Raw genomic sequence first — 16620 nt, forward strand, 5'->3', positions numbered from 1 at the left:
GATTAGTATTGATCCAAGACATGTTAATTGAAACAAAGCCATGTAAACGCCCAAGTCACCGCAAATCGCCACCTCGGTGCACCTTCATGTGTGCATTGCAACAAATCGGCGCCATGCCCATGCCTTTTATACATTTCGTCAGTGGAAACTTCACTATTTACACCGCACATTCCCCCCCAAGTTCAGTTCTAGCATTTGATGAATTAGTAGCAAGAAACCCCGTCTTTTATCTCATTCTTTCAGTTGAAGCCCACATACAGCTTACCATTGGTTCCGTGAAGTCCAAGACGTGTTAAAAGCCCCCAAGGTTCACATCTAACCCTGTTTAAGCTTCTAGCTAGAGTTAAAGGTCAACATTCAACACACACTTGATTATTCATCTCTAAACCATGTTTTGTGCTTCATTTCACTTTTAATATTCCGTCTCACCTTTTTTCCCTAAACCTTGTGGCTTTTGTTGCTGCTTGTCATCATTCTTGGGATGAATTAGAAGATTGTTCTTCATCCAAGACACATCAATTGAAGGAAAGCCAGGTAAATGACCAAGTCACCGCAAATTGGCACCTAGCTGCCCATACATGTGCATTGCCACCAATCGGCCACTAGCCCACGCATTTCGCAATATTTTCGCAAGAGAAATCCCACTACTCACACTCCACATTAACCCGCCTAGTTCGGTAATACAATCCGACGAATTTCCTCCCACCCACCTGTCTCCTATTTCGTTCTTGAAATTGAAGGCCACATACACCTTACCATTGGTTTCGGTCAAGACCAAAAAGCGTAACAATCTCCCAAGGTTCACATCCAGCCACGGTTAAGTTTATGGCTTGAGTTAAGGGCAATAATCCACTTCCACACGATTATTTATCTCTAGACCATATTTTGATATTAATTTATCTTTTAATATTCTTTCTCACCCTTTTTATCTTGACCTTATTCTTTTAGCGTTGTTTTCCATCATTCTGAGATTTAATTAGAAGATTAGTATTGATCCAAGACATGTTAATTGAAACAAAGCCATGTAAACGCCCAAGTCACTGCAAATCGCCACCTCGGTGCACCTTCATGTGTGCATTGCAACAAATCGGCGCCATGCCCATGCCTTTTATACATTTCGTCAGTGGAAACTTCACTATTTACACCGCACATTCCCCCCCAAGTTCAGTTCTAGCATCTGATGAATTAGCAGCAAGAAACCCCGTCTTCTATCTCATTCTTTCAGTTGAAGCCCACATACAGCTTACCATTGGTTCCGTGAAGTCCAAGACGTGTTAAAAGCCCCCAAGGTTCACATCTAACCCTGTTTAAGCTTCTAGCTAGAGTTAAAGGTCAACATTCAACACACACTTGATTATTCATCTCTAAACCATGTTTTGTGCTTCATTTCACTTTTAATATTCCGTCTCACCTTTTTCCCTAAACCTTGTGGCTTTTGTTGCTGCTTGTCATCATTCTTGGGTTGAATTAGAAGATTGTTCTTCATCCAAGACACATCAATTGAAGGAAAGCCAGGTAAATGACCAAGTCACCGCAAATTGGCACCTAGCTGCCCATACATGTGCATTGCCACCAATCGGCCACTAGCCCACGCATTTCGCAATATTTTCGCAAGAGAAATCCCACTACTCACACTCCACATTAACCCGCCTAGTTCGGTAATAGAATCCGACGAATTTCCACCCACCCACCTGTCTTCTATTTCGTTCTTGAAATTGAAGGCCACATACACCTTACCATTGGTTTCGGTCAAGACCAAGAAGCGTAACAATCTCCCAAGGTTCACATCCAGCCACGGTTAAGCTTATGGCTTGAGTTAAGGGCAATAATCCACTTCCACACGATTATTTATCTCTAGACCATATTTTGATATTAATTTATCTTTTAATATTCTTTCTCACCCTTTTTATCTTGACCTTATTGTTTTAGCGTTGTTTTCCATCATTCTGAGATTTAATTAGAAGATTAGTATTGATCCAAGACATGTTAATTGAAGCAAAGCCATGTAAACGCCCAAGTCACCGCAAATCGCCACCTCGGTGCACCTTCATGTGTGCATTGCAACAAATCGGTGCCATGCCCATGCCTTTTATACATTTCCTCAGTGGAAACTTCACTATTTACACTGCACATTCCCCCCCCAAGTTCTTTTCTAGCATATGATGAATTAGCAGCAAGAAACCCGTCTTTTATCTCATTCTTTCAGTTGAAGCCCACATACAGCTTACCATTGGTTCCGTGAAGTCCAAGACGTGTTAAAAGCCCCCAAGGTTCAAATCTAGCCCTGTTTAATCTTCTAGATAGAGTTAAAGGTCAACAATCAACACACACTTTTGATTATTCATCTCTAAACCATGTTTTGTGCTTCATTTCACTTTTAATATTCCGTCTCACCTTTTTTCCCTAAACCTTGTGGCTTTTGTTGCTGCTTGTCATCATTCTTGGGTTGAATTAGAAGACTGTTCTTCATCCAAGACATGTCAATTGATGGAAAGCCAGGTAAATGACCAAGTCACCGCAAATCGGCACCTAGCTGCCTCTACATGTGCATTGCGATAAATCGGCCACTAGCTCACGCATTTCGCAATATTTTCGCAAGAGAAATCCCACTACTCACACTCCACATTAACCCGCCTAGTTCGGTAATAGAATCCGACGAATTTCCACCCACCCACCTGTCTTCTATTTCGTTCTTGAAATTGAAGGCCACATACACCTTACCATTGGTTTCGGTCAAGACCAAGAAGCGTAACAATCTCCCAAGGTTCACATCCAGCCACGGTTAAGCTTATGGCTTGTGTTAAGGGCAATAATCCACTTCCACACGATTATTTATCTCTAGACCATATTTTGATATTAATTTATCTTTTAATATTCTTTCTCACCCTTTTTATCTTGACCTTATTGTTTTAGCGTTGTTTTCCATCATTCTGAGATTTAATTAGAAGATTAGTATTGATGCAAGACATGTTAATTGAAACAAAGCCATGTAAACGCCCAAGCCACCGCAAATCGCCACCTCGGTGCACCTTCATGTGTGCATTGCAACAAATCGGCGCCATGCCCATGCCTTTTATACATTTCCTTAGTGGAAACTTCACTATTTACACCGCACATTCCCCCCCAAGTTCAGTTCTAGCATCTGATGAATTAGCAGCAAGAAACCCCGTCTTTTATCTCATTCTTTCAGTTGAAGCGCACATACAGCTTACCGTTGGTTTCCGTGAAGTCCAAGACGTGTTAAAAGCCCCCAAGGTTCACATCTAGCCCTATTTAATCTTCTAGATAGAGTTAAAGGTCAACAATCAACACACAGTTTTGATTATTCATCTCTAAACCTTATTTTGTGCTTCATTTCACTTTTAATATTCCGTCTCACCTTTTTTCCCTAAACCTTGTGGCTTTTGTTGATGCTTGTCATCATTCTTGGGTTGAATTAGAAGATTGTTCTTCATCCAAGACATGTCAATTGAAGGAAAGCCAGGTAAATGACCAAGTCACCGCAAATCGGCACCTAGCTGCCCCTACATGTGCATTGCGACAAATCGGCCACTAGCCCACGCATTTCGCAATATTTTCGCAAGAGAAATCCCACTACTAACACTCCACATTAACCCGCCTAGTTCGGTAATAGAATCCGACGAATTTTGCACCCACCCACCTGTCTTCTATTTCGTTCTTGACATTGAAGGCCACATACACCTTTCCATTGGTTTCGGTGAAGACCAAGAAGTGTAACAATCTCCCAAGGTTCCCATCCAGCAACGGTTAATCTTATGGCTTGAGTTAAGGGCAATAATCCACTTCCACACGATTATTTATCTCTAGACCATATTTTGATATTAATTTATCTTTTAATATTCTATCTCACCCTTTTTATCTTGACCTTATTGTTTTAGCGTTGTTTTCCATCATTCTGAGATTTAATTAGAAGATTAGTATTGATCCAAGACACGTTAATTGAAACAAAGCCATGTAAACGCCCAAGTCACCACAAGTCGCCACCTCGGTGCACCTTCATGTGTGCATTGCAACAAATCGGCGCCATGCCCATGCCTTTTATACATTTCCTCAGTGGAAACTTCACTATTTACACCGCACATTCCCCCCCAAGTTCAGTTCTAGCATCTGATGAATTAGCAGCAAGAAACCCCGTCTTTTATCTCATTCTTTCAGTTGAAGCCCACATACAGCTTACCATTGGTTCCGTGAAGTCCAAGACGTGTTAAAAGCCCCCAAGGTTCACATCTAGCCCTGTTTAATCTTCTAGATAGAGTTAAAGGTCAACAATCAACACACACTTGATTATTCATCTCTAAACCATGTTTTGTGGTTCATTTCACTTTTAATATTCCGTCTCACCTTTTTTCCCTAAACCTTGTGGCTTTTGTTGCTGCTTGTCACCATTCTTGGATTGACTTAGAAGATTGTTCTTCATCCAAGACATGTCAATTGAAGGAAATCCAGGTAAATGACCAAGTCACCGCAATTCGGCACCTAGCTGCCCCTACATGTGCATTGCGACAAATCGGCCACTAGCGCACGCATTTCGCAACATTTTCGCAAGAGAAATCCCACTACTCACACTCCACATTAACCCGCCTAGTTCGGTAATAGAATCCGACGAATTTTGCACCCACCCACCTGTCTTCTATTTCGTTCTTGACATTGAAGGCCACATACACCTTACCATTGGTTTCGGTGAAGACCAAGAAGTGTAACAATCTCCCAAGGTTCCCATCCAACAACGGTTAAGCTTATGGCTTGAGTTAAGGGCAATAATCCACTTCCACACGATTATTTATCTCTAGATCATATTTTGATATTAATTTATCTTTTAATATTCTATCTCACCCTTTTTATCTTGACCTTATTGTTTCAGCGTTGTTTGCCATCATTCTGAGATTTAATTAGAAGATTAGTATTGATCCAAGACACGTTAATTGAAACAAAGCCATGTAAACGCCCAAGTCACCACAAGTCGCCACCTCGGTGCACCTTCATGTGTGCATTGCAACAAATCGGCGCCATGCCCATGCCTTTTATACATTTCCTCAGTGGAAACTTCACTATTTACACCGCACATTCCCCCCCAAGTTCAGTTCTAGCATCTGATGAATTAGCAGCAAGAAACCCCGTCTTTTATCTCATTCTTTCAGTTGAAGCCCACATACAGCTTACCGTTGGTTTCCGTGAAGTCCAAGACGTGTTAAAAGCCCCCAAGGTTCACATCTAGCCCTGTTTAATCTTCTAGATAGAGTTAAAGGTCAACAATCAACACACAGTTTTGATTATTCATCTCTAAACCTTGTTTCGTGCTTCATTTCACTTTTAATATTCCGTCTCACCTTTTTTCCCTAAACCTTGTGGCTTTTGTTGATGCTTGTCATCATTCTTGGGTTGAATTAGAAGATTGTTCTTCATCCAAGACATGTCAATTGAAGGAAATCCAGGTAAATGACCAAGTCACCGCAATTCGGCACCTAGCTGCCCCTACATGTGCATTGCGACAAATCGGCCACTAGCGCACGCATTTCGCAACATTTTCGCAAGAGAAATCCCACTACTCACACTCCACATTAACCCGCCTAGTTCGGTAATAGAATCCGACGAATTTTGCACCCACCCACCTGTCTTCTATTTCGTTCTTGACATTGAAGGCCACATACACCTTACCATTGGTTTCGGTGAAGACCAAGAAGTGTAACAATCTCCCAAGGTTCCCATCCAGCAACGGTTAATCTTATGGCTTGAGTTAAGGGCAATAATCCACTTCCACACGATTATTTATCTCTAGACCATATTTTGATATTAATTTATCTTTTAATATTCTATCTCACCCTTTTTATCTTGACCTTATTGTTTTAGCGTTGTTTTCCATCATTCTGAGATTTAATTAGAAGATTAGTATTGATCCAAGACACGTTAATTGAAACAAAGCCATGTAAACGCCCAAGTCACCACAAGTCGCCACCTCGGTGCACCTTCATGTGTGCATTGCAACAAATCGGCGCCATGCCCATGCCTTTTATACATTTCCTCAGTGGAAACTTCACTATTTACACCGCACATTCCCCCCCAAGTTCAGTTCTAGCATCTGATGAATTAGCAGCAAGAAACCCCGTCTTCTATCTCATTCTTTCAGTTGAAGCCCACATACAGCTTACCATTGGTTCCGTGAAGTCCAAGACGTGTTAAAAGCCCCCAAGGTTCACATCTAACCCTGTTTAAGCTTCTAGCTAGAGTTAAAGGTCAACATTCAACACACACTTGATTATTCATCTCTAAACCATGTTTTGTGCTTCATTTCACTTTTAATATTCCGTCTCACCTTTTTCCCTAAACCTTGTGGCTTTTGTTGCTGCTTGTCATCATTCTTGGGTTGAATTAGAAGATTGTTCTTCATCCAAGACACATCAATTGAAGGAAAGCCAGGTAAATGACCAAGTCACCGCAAATTGGCACCTAGCTGCCCATACATGTGCATTGCCACCAATCGGCCACTAGCCCACGCATTTCGCAATATTTTCGCAAGAGAAATCCCACTACTCACACTCCACATTAACCCGCCTAGTTCGGTAATAGAATCCGACGAATTTCCACCCACCCACCTGTCTTCTATTTCGTTCTTGAAATTGAAGGCCACATACACCTTACCATTGGTTTCGGTCAAGACCAAGAAGCGTAACAATCTCCCAAGGTTCACATCCAGCCACGGTTAAGCTTATGGCTTGAGTTAAGGGCAATAATCCACTTCCACACGATTATTTATCTCTAGACCATATTTTGATATTAATTTATCTTTTAATATTCTTTCTCACCCTTTTTATCTTGACCTTATTGTTTTAGCGTTGTTTTCCATCATTCTGAGATTTAATTAGAAGATTAGTATTGATCCAAGACATGTTAATTGAAGCAAAGCCATGTAAACGCCCAAGTCACCGCAAATCGCCACCTCGGTGCACCTTCATGTGTGCATTGCAACAAATCGGTGCCATGCCCATGCCTTTTATACATTTCCTCAGTGGAAACTTCACTATTTACACTGCACATTCCCCCCCCAAGTTCTTTTCTAGCATATGATGAATTAGCAGCAAGAAACCCGTCTTTTATCTCATTCTTTCAGTTGAAGCCCACATACAGCTTACCATTGGTTCCGTGAAGTCCAAGACGTGTTAAAAGCCCCCAAGGTTCAAATCTAGCCCTGTTTAATCTTCTAGATAGAGTTAAAGGTCAACAATCAACACACACTTTTGATTATTCATCTCTAAACCATGTTTTGTGCTTCATTTCACTTTTAATATTCCGTCTCACCTTTTTTCCCTAAACCTTGTGGCTTTTGTTGCTGCTTGTCATCATTCTTGGGTTGAATTAGAAGACTGTTCTTCATCCAAGACATGTCAATTGATGGAAAGCCAGGTAAATGACCAAGTCACCGCAAATCGGCACCTAGCTGCCTCTACATGTGCATTGCGATAAATCGGCCACTAGCTCACGCATTTCGCAATATTTTCGCAAGAGAAATCCCACTACTCACACTCCACATTAACCCGCCTAGTTCGGTAATAGAATCCGACGAATTTCCACCCACCCACCTGTCTTCTATTTCGTTCTTGAAATTGAAGGCCACATACACCTTACCATTGGTTTCGGTCAAGACCAAGAAGCGTAACAATCTCCCAAGGTTCACATCCAGCCACGGTTAAGCTTATGGCTTGTGTTAAGGGCAATAATCCACTTCCACACGATTATTTATCTCTAGACCATATTTTGATATTAATTTATCTTTTAATATTCTTTCTCACCCTTTTTATCTTGACCTTATTGTTTTAGCGTTGTTTTCCATCATTCTGAGATTTAATTAGAAGATTAGTATTGATGCAAGACATGTTAATTGAAACAAAGCCATGTAAACGCCCAAGCCACCGCAAATCGCCACCTCGGTGCACCTTCATGTGTGCATTGCAACAAATCGGCGCCATGCCCATGCCTTTTATACATTTCCTTAGTGGAAACTTCACTATTTACACCGCACATTCCCCCCCAAGTTCAGTTCTAGCATCTGATGAATTAGCAGCAAGAAACCCCGTCTTTTATCTCATTCTTTCAGTTGAAGCGCACATACAGCTTACCGTTGGTTTCCGTGAAGTCCAAGACGTGTTAAAAGCCCCCAAGGTTCACATCTAGCCCTATTTAATCTTCTAGATAGAGTTAAAGGTCAACAATCAACACACAGTTTTGATTATTCATCTCTAAACCTTATTTTGTGCTTCATTTCACTTTTAATATTCCGTCTCACCTTTTTTCCCTAAACCTTGTGGCTTTTGTTGATGCTTGTCATCATTCTTGGGTTGAATTAGAAGATTGTTCTTCATCCAAGACATGTCAATTGAAGGAAAGCCAGGTAAATGACCAAGTCACCGCAAATCGGCACCTAGCTGCCCCTACATGTGCATTGCGACAAATCGGCCACTAGCCCACGCATTTCGCAATATTTTCGCAAGAGAAATCCCACTACTAACACTCCACATTAACCCGCCTAGTTCGGTAATAGAATCCGACGAATTTTGCACCCACCCACCTGTCTTCTATTTCGTTCTTGACATTGAAGGCCACATACACCTTTCCATTGGTTTCGGTGAAGACCAAGAAGTGTAACAATCTCCCAAGGTTCCCATCCAGCAACGGTTAATCTTATGGCTTGAGTTAAGGGCAATAATCCACTTCCACACGATTATTTATCTCTAGACCATATTTTGATATTAATTTATCTTTTAATATTCTATCTCACCCTTTTTATCTTGACCTTATTGTTTTAGCGTTGTTTTCCATCATTCTGAGATTTAATTAGAAGATTAGTATTGATCCAAGACACGTTAATTGAAACAAAGCCATGTAAACGCCCAAGTCACCACAAGTCGCCACCTCGGTGCACCTTCATGTGTGCATTGCAACAAATCGGCGCCATGCCCATGCCTTTTATACATTTCCTCAGTGGAAACTTCACTATTTACACCGCACATTCCCCCCCAAGTTCAGTTCTAGCATCTGATGAATTAGCAGCAAGAAACCCCGTCTTTTATCTCATTCTTTCAGTTGAAGCCCACATACAGCTTACCATTGGTTCCGTGAAGTCCAAGACGTGTTAAAAGCCCCCAAGGTTCACATCTAGCCCTGTTTAATCTTCTAGATAGAGTTAAAGGTCAACAATCAACACACACTTGATTATTCATCTCTAAACCATGTTTTGTGGTTCATTTCACTTTTAATATTCCGTCTCACCTTTTTTCCCTAAACCTTGTGGCTTTTGTTGCTGCTTGTCACCATTCTTGGATTGACTTAGAAGATTGTTCTTCATCCAAGACATGTCAATTGAAGGAAATCCAGGTAAATGACCAAGTCACCGCAATTCGGCACCTAGCTGCCCCTACATGTGCATTGCGACAAATCGGCCACTAGCGCACGCATTTCGCAACATTTTCGCAAGAGAAATCCCACTACTCACACTCCACATTAACCCGCCTAGTTCGGTAATAGAATCCGACGAATTTTGCACCCACCCACCTGTCTTCTATTTCGTTCTTGACATTGAAGGCCACATACACCTTACCATTGGTTTCGGTGAAGACCAAGAAGTGTAACAATCTCCCAAGGTTCCCATCCAACAACGGTTAAGCTTATGGCTTGAGTTAAGGGCAATAATCCACTTCCACACGATTATTTATCTCTAGATCATATTTTGATATTAATTTATCTTTTAATATTCTATCTCACCCTTTTTATCTTGACCTTATTGTTTCAGCGTTGTTTGCCATCATTCTGAGATTTAATTAGAAGATTAGTATTGATCCAAGACACGTTAATTGAAACAAAGCCATGTAAACGCCCAAGTCACCACAAGTCGCCACCTCGGTGCACCTTCATGTGTGCATTGCAACAAATCGGCGCCATGCCCATGCCTTTTATACATTTCCTCAGTGGAAACTTCACTATTTACACCGCACATTCCCCCCCAAGTTCAGTTCTAGCATCTGATGAATTAGCAGCAAGAAACCCCGTCTTTTATCTCATTCTTTCAGTTGAAGCCCACATACAGCTTACCGTTGGTTTCCGTGAAGTCCAAGACGTGTTAAAAGCCCCCAAGGTTCACATCTAGCCCTGTTTAATCTTCTAGATAGAGTTAAAGGTCAACAATCAACACACAGTTTTGATTATTCATCTCTAAACCTTGTTTCGTGCTTCATTTCACTTTTAATATTCCGTCTCACCTTTTTTCCCTAAACCTTGTGGCTTTTGTTGATGCTTGTCATCATTCTTGGGTTGAATTAGAAGATTGTTCTTCATCCAAGACATGTCAATTGAAGGAAATCCAGGTAAATGACCAAGTCACCGCAATTCGGCACCTAGCTGCCCCTACATGTGCATTGCGACAAATCGGCCACTAGCGCACGCATTTCGCAACATTTTCGCAAGAGAAATCCCACTACTCACACTCCACATTAACCCGCCTAGTTCGGTAATAGAATCCGACGAATTTTGCACCCACCCACCTGTCTTCTATTTCGTTCTTGACATTGAAGGCCACATACACCTTACCATTGGTTTCGGTGAAGACCAAGAAGTGTAACAATCTCCCAAGGTTCCCATCCAGCAACGGTTAATCTTATGGCTTGAGTTAAGGGCAATAATCCACTTCCACACGATTATTTATCTCTAGACCATATTTTGATATTAATTTATCTTTTAATATTCTATCTCACCCTTTTTATCTTGACCTTATTGTTTTAGCGTTGTTTTCCATCATTCTGAGATTTAATTAGAAGATTAGTATTGATCCAAGACACGTTAATTGAAACAAAGCCATGTAAACGCCCAAGTCACCACAAGTCGCCACCTCGGTGCACCTTCATGTGTGCATTGCAACAAATCGGCGCCATGCCCATGCCTTTTATACATTTCCTCAGTGGAAACTTCACTATTTACACCGCACATTCCCCCCCAAGTTCAGTTCTAGCATCTGATGAATTAGCAGCAAGAAACCCCGTCTTTTATCTCATTCTTTCAGTTGAAGCCCACATACAGCTTACCATTGGTTCCGTGAAGTCCAAGACGTGTTAAAAGCCCCCAAGGTTCACATCTAGCCCTGTTTAATCTTCTAGATAGAGTTAAAGGTCAACAATCAACACACACTTGATTATTCATCTCTAAATCATGTTTTGTGGTTCATTTCACTTTTAATATTCCGTCTCACCTTTTTTCCCTAAACCTTGTGGCTTTTGTTGCTGCTTGTCATCATTCTTGGATTGACTTAGAAGATTGTTCTTCATCCAAGACATGTCAATTGAAGGAAAGCCAGGTAAATGACCAAGTCACCGCAATTCGGCACCTAGCTGCCCGTACATGTGCATTGCGACAAATCGGCCACTAGGGCACGCATTTCGCAATATTTTCGCAAGAGAAATCCCACTACTCACACTCCACATTAACCCGCGTAGTTCGGTAATAGAATCTGACGAATTTCCACCCACCCACCTGTCTTCTATTTCGTTCTTGAAATTGAAGGCCACATACACCTTACCATTGGTTTCGGTGAAGACCAAGAAACGTAACAATCTCCCAAGGTTCCCATCCAGCAACGGTTAAGCTTATGGCTTGAGTTAAGGGCAATAATCCACTTCCACACGATTATTTATCTCTAGACCATATTTTGATATTAATTTATCTTTTAATATTCTATCTCACCCTTTTTATCTTGACCTTATTGTTTTAGCGTTGTTTTCCATCATTCTGAGATTTAATTAGAAGATTAGTATTGATGCAAGACATGTTAATTGAAACAAAGCCATGTAAACGCCCAAGTCACCGCAAATCGCCACCTCGGTGCACCTTCATGTGTGCATTGCAACAAATCGGCGCCATGCCCATGCCTTTTATACATTTCCTCAGTGGAAGCTTCACTATTTACACCGCACATTCCCCCCCAAGTTCAGTTCTAGCATCTGATGAATTAGCAGCAATAAACCCCGTCTTTTATCTCATTCTTTCAGTTGAAGCCCACATACAGCTTACCGTTGGTTTCCGTGAAGTCCAAGACGTGTTAAAAGCCCCCACGGTTCACATCTAGCCCTGTTTAATCTTCTAGATAGAGTTAAAGGTCAACAATCAACACACAGTTTTGATTATTCATCTCTAAACCTTGTTTTGTGCTTCATTTCACTTTTAATATTCCGTCTCACCTTTTTTCCCTAAACCTTGTGGCTTTTGTTGATGCTTGTCATCATTCTTGGGTTGAATTAGAAGATTGTTCTTCATCCAAGACATGTCAATTGAAGGAAAGCCAGGTAAAGGACCAAGTCACCGCAAATCGGCACCTAGCTGCCCCTACATGTGCATTGCGACAAATCGGCCACTAGCCCACGCATTTTGCAATATTTTCGCAAGAGAAATCCCACTACTCACACTCCACATTAACCCGCCTAGTTCGGTAATAGAATCCGACGAATTTTGCACCCACCCACGTGTCTTCTATTTCGTTCTTGACATTGAAGGCCACATACACCTTACCATTGGTTTCGGTGAAGACCAAGAAGTGTAACAATCTCCCAAGGTTCCCATCCAGCAACGGTTAAGCTTATGGCTTGAGTTAAGGGCAATAATCCACTTCCACACGATTATTTATCTCTAGACCATATTTTGATATTAATTTATCTTTTAATATTCTATCTCACCCTTTTTATCCTGACCTTATTGTTTTAGCGTTGTTTTCCATCATTCTGAGATTTAATTAGAAGATTAGTATTGATCCAAGACACGTTAATTGAAACAAAGCCATGTAAACGCCCAAGTCACCACAAGTCGCCACCTCGGTGCACCTTCATGTGTGCATTGCAACAAATCGGCGCCATGCCCATGCCTTTTATACATTTCCTCAGTGGAAACTTCACTATTTACACCGCACATTCCCCCCCAAGTTCAGTTCTAGCATCTGATGAATTAGCAGCAAGAAACCCCGTCTTTTATCTCATTCTTTCAGTTGAAGCCCACATACAGCTTACCATTGGTTTCCGTGAAGTCCAAGACGTGTTAAAAGCACCCAAGGTTCACATCTAGCCCTGTTTAATCTTCTAGATAGAGTTAAAGGTCAACAATCAACACACACTTGATTATTCATCTCTAAACCATGTTTTGTGCTTCATTTCACTTTTAGTATTCCGTCTCACCTTTTTTCCCTAAACCTTGTGGCTTTTGTTGCTGCTTGTCATCATTCTTGGGTTGAATTAGAAGATTGTTCTTCATCCAAGATATGTCAATTGAAGGAAAGCCAGGTAAATGACCAAGTCACCGCAATTCGGCACCTAGCTGCCCCTACATGTGCATTGCGACAATTCGGCCACTAGCGCACGCATGTCGCAATATTTTCGCAAGAGAAATCCCACTACTCACACTCCACATTAACCCGCCTAGTTCGGTAATAGAATCCGACGAATTTCCACCCACCCACCTGTCTTCTATTTCGTTCTTGAAATTGAAGGCCACAGACACCTTACCATTGGTTTCGGTCAAGACCAAGAAGCGTAACAATCTCCCAAGGTTCACATCCAGCCACGGTTAAGCTTATGGCTTGAGTTAACGGCAATAATCCACTTCCACACGATTATTTATCTCTAGACCATATTTTGATATTAATTTATCTTTTAATATTCTTTCTCACCCTTTTTATCTTGACCTTATTGTTTTAGCGTTGTTTTCCATCATTCTGAGATTTAATTAGAAGATTAGTATTGATCCAAGACACGTTAATTGAAACAAAGCCATGTAAACGCCCAAGTCACCACAAGTCGCCACCTCGGTGCACCTTCATGTGTGCATTGCAACAAATCGGCGCCATGCCCATGCCTTTTATACATTTCCTCAGTGGAAACTTCACTATTTACACCGCACATTCCCCCCCAAGTTCAGTTCTAGCATCTGATGAATTAGCAGCAAGAAACCCCGTCTTTTATCTCATTCTTTCAGTTGAAGCCCACATACAGCTTACCATTGGTTTCCGTGAAGTCCAAGACGTGTTAAAAGCACCCAAGGTTCACATCTAGCCCTGTTTAATCTTCTAGATAGAGTTAAAGGTCAACAATCAACACACACTTGATTATTCATCTCTAAACCATGTTTTGTGCTTCATTTCACTTTTAGTATTCCGTCTCACCTTTTTTCCCTAAACCTTGTGGCTTTTGTTGCTGCTTGTCATCATTCTTGGGTTGAATTAGAAGATTGTTCTTCATCCAAGACATGTCAATTGAAGGAAAGCCAGGTAAATGACCAAGTCACCGCAATTCGGCACCTAGCTGCCCCTACATGTGCATTGCGACAATTCGGCCACTAGCGCACGCATGTCGCAATATTTTCGCAAGAGAAATCCCACTACTCACACTCCACATTAACCCGCCTAGTTCGGTAATAGAATCCGACGAATTTCCACCCACCCACCTGTCTTCTATTTCGTTCTTGAAATTGAAGGCCACAGACACCTTACCATTGGTTTCGGTCAAGACCAAGAAGCGTAACAATCTCCCAAGGTTCACATCCAGCCACGGTTAAGCTTATGGCTTGAGTTAAGGGCAATAATCCACTTCCACACGATTATTTATCTCTAGACCATATTTTGATATTAATTTATCTTTTAATATTCTTTCTCACCCTTTTTATCTTGACCTTATTGTTTTAGCGTTGTTTTCCATCATTCTGAGATTTAATTAGAAGATTAGTATTGATGCAAGACATGTTAATTGAAACAAAGCCATGTAAACGCCCATGTCACCGCAAATCGCCACCTCGGTGCACCTTCATGTGTGCATTGCAACAAATCGGCGCCATGCCCATGCCTTTTATACATTTCGTCAGTGGAAACTTCACTATTTACACCGCACATTCCCCCCCAAGTTCAGTTCTAGCATTTGATGAATTAGCAGCAAGAAACCCCGTCTTTTATCTCATTCTTTCAGTTGAAGCCCACATACAGCTTACGATTGGTTCCGTGAAGTCCAAGACGTGTTAAAAGCCCCCAAGGTTCACATCTAGCCCTGTTTAATCTTCTAGATAGAGTTAAAGGTCAACAATCAACACACACTTGATTATTCATCTCTAAACCATGTTTTGTGCTTCATTTCACTTTTAATATTCCTTCTCACCTTTTTTGCCTAAACCATGTGGCTTTTATTGCTGTTTGTCATCATTCTTGGGTTGAATTAGAAGATTGTTCTTCATCCAAGACATGTCAATTGAAGGAAAGCCAGGTAAATGACCAAGTCACCGCAAATCGGCACCTAGGTGCCCCTACATGTGCATTGCGACAAATCGGCCACTAGCCCACGCATTTCGCAAAATTTTCGCAAGAGAAATCCCACTACTCACACTCCACATTAACCCGCCTAGTTCGGTAATAGAATCCGACGAATTTCCACCCACCCACCTGTCTTCTATTTCGTTCTTGAAATTGAACGCCACATACACCTTACCATTGGTTTCGGTCAAGACCAAGAAGCGTAACAATCTCCCAAGGTTCACATCCAGCCACGGTTAAGCTTATGGCTTGAGTTAAGGGCAATAATCCACTTCCACACGATTATTTATCTCTAGACCATATTTTGATATTAATTTATCTTTTAATATTCTTTCTCACCCTTTTTATCTTGACCTTATTGTTTTAGCGTTGTTTTCCATCATTCTGAGATTTAATTAGAAGATTAGTATTGATGCAAGACATGTGAACTGAAACAAAGCCATGTAAACGCCCAAGTCACCGCAAATCGCCACCTCGGTGCACCTTCATATGTGCATTGCAACAAATCGGCGCCATGCCCATGCCTTTTATACATTTCCTCAGTGGAAACTTCACTATTTACACCGCACATTCCCCCCCAAGTTCAGTTCTAGCATCTGATGAATTAGCAGCAAGAAACCCCGTCTTTTATCTCATTCTTTCAGTTGAAGCCCACATACAGCTTACCATTGGTTCCGTGAAGTCCAAGACGTGTTAAAAGCCCCCAAGGTTCACATCTAGCCCTGTTTAATCTTCTAGATAGAGTTAAAGATCAACAATCAACACACACTTTTGATTATTCATCTCTAAACCATGTTTTGTGCTTCATTTCACTTTTAATATTCTGTCTCACCTTTTTTCCCTAAACCTTGTGGGTTTTGTTGATGCTTGTCATCATTCTTGGGTTGAATTAGAAGATTGTTCTTCAGCCAAGACATGTCAATCGAAGGAAAGCCAGGTAAATGTACAAGTCACCGCAAATCGGCACCTAGATGCCCCTACATGTGCATTGCGACAAATCGGCCACTAGCCCACGCATTTCGCAATATTTTCGCAACAGAAATGCCACTACTCACACTCCACATTAACCCGCCTAGTTCGGTAATAGAATCCGACGGATTGCCACCCACCCACCTGTCTTCTATTTCGTTCTTAAAATTGAAGGCCACATACACCTTACCATTGGTTTCGGTCAAGCCCAAGAAGCGTAACAATCTCCCAAGGTTCGCATCTAGCCACACTTAAGCTTATGACTTGAGTTAAGGGCAATAATCCACTTCCACACGATTATTTATCTCTAGACA

The sequence above is a fragment of the Carya illinoinensis genome, chromosome 3, assembly GCF_018687715.1.
Source record: "Carya illinoinensis cultivar Pawnee chromosome 3, C.illinoinensisPawnee_v1, whole genome shotgun sequence".
Lineage (NCBI taxonomy): Eukaryota > Viridiplantae > Streptophyta > Magnoliopsida > Fagales > Juglandaceae > Carya > Carya illinoinensis.